Genomic DNA, 1678 nt, shown 5'->3' with positions numbered 1-1678 from the left:
AACTGAAAACAATGTCAAATATTAAAATTAAGACGCACCAACTAACCTACACTTTTAGATCACTTTCTCCAAGTTACATACAGGTTTACACAGACAAAAACGAGTACATCTAAGCTTGTATCTTTCACACAATGCCTTTTCAAAATACTAGACTACTGAGCTATGCAAATTTTTTAAACAACATATACTGGTTCCTGGGCAAAAAATTCCCACCAGTCCAGGGACAATCTAGAATACTGCATTCACTCAAAGATCCTAAAGGCAGACAGCAAAGAGGAATGATTAGTCTGGTAAGCTATGTTGAATTGATTATGTGCCGGTGAGGAACCAGAAAGAACAGGGAAAATGTCTAACAGCAGGGAAAGTGAAGTGAAAAAGTGACCATGAATTCTGTGCACTGCTGTAAAGGTGGGTTCAAGTTACAGCTGCAAGATAAAAATGAGGGGGAGTATGGTAATTTCTGGTTGGTGATGGGTATTCAAAGCTAGACTATATTGAGACTGGAGATAAGTAAAATCAAAGCATTGTATAGAATTCTTAAAAGAACCCACATATTCAAAACGTTTTCAGCATATAGACGTAGACTGGGACTGCAGAGGGAAGGGCTAAAAGTTCAGGAATATAAAAGCTACACTAGCTATTTTTAAAAGATCCAACTACCACGTTTAAATCAAGTGCAGCATTGTGGAGGGAAAAAAAATGGTAAACACACTCAAACAACCGGTTCCATGAATAGGAACTTTAAAATTCTCATTCTTTAAGATACTGCACTTGACTCCATTCTTACCATATACAAATGAGAAGCTTCCTAAAATAGCTTTTGTTTTTCCATTCCGTTGCGGAAAACAAACTTTATTTATTAAGCTTATTCTTCATGCCTTATATGTGTATTACAGAAGAACGCTTCAATATCGCTGTTAACACCAGGACAGTGAATTCTGCGTGTTAAGACTATTCTTACGTATCGTATGGAAATTATCCCACGCGGGTTCAAATTGGCGTTCCAGGTTGATTTAGAGAAAGGAAAAGCTTCTGGGCGCTAGTGATCACTTCTAAAAAAACCCAAGTATAACACCCATTTAAATGCACTCGTATGTACAGCGCGATCATTTTTTACATGCGTACACTCAACGTATCTGTAACCGCCATCCACTAATTTTTTTTTTTTCCACATCCTTGCATCCGATATACCAAACCAAAACAAAACTGCTCTGCTCCGGGAGCGACAAGCTCTTTGATTCCCCTTCAAAAGTAAGAAGGGTGGATTTCAAGAGAAAACATTTCGCCGCGGTAGGGGAATGGCAGCACGTACAATTTCAGGCGGAGGAGAGGATCCGAGCCAGGCACTCGGTACTAAGACAAAGCTCAGAACCGCCAACCTCAATAAACATACAAGGAAATAACAAAAGCTACTTCTCGGGTGCGGCGGAGGGCGGGGGCGGAGACGCGAGCGGACGTTACCAACGGATGACAAGGCGCCGGGGGCCCAGCAGCAGCCAGCGGACAGCCAGGCCACCTCGCCGGTGAACGCGGCTGTGCTCCCCGGCCCCACAGAGCCGCGGGGAGGCGGGCTCCAGGCAAGAACACCCACCCCTTCCCGAACCTGCGGAGGTGCAGGCAGGGGATGCGGCAACCCGCGACAATGCAAAGGAGGGAGGAGTCAGCCCACCTTTCCCTC

General features: G+C 44.0%; 1 protein-coding gene across 1 annotated transcript in view; it reads right to left on the bottom strand.

The window, feature by feature from the left end:
* Positions 1 to 1678, bottom strand: part of MKRN1 (makorin ring finger protein 1) — a 19752-nt gene that overhangs the window by 17128 nt on the left and 946 nt on the right. The window lies entirely within an intron of this gene.

Source organism: Herpailurus yagouaroundi, unplaced genomic scaffold (genome assembly GCF_014898765.1).
Source record: "Herpailurus yagouaroundi ecotype Mexico unplaced genomic scaffold, PumYag 100, whole genome shotgun sequence".
Lineage (NCBI taxonomy): Eukaryota > Metazoa > Chordata > Mammalia > Carnivora > Felidae > Herpailurus > Herpailurus yagouaroundi.
Note: the sequence above shows the minus strand (reverse complement) of the source record. Positions and strands in the feature narration are given on the sequence as shown.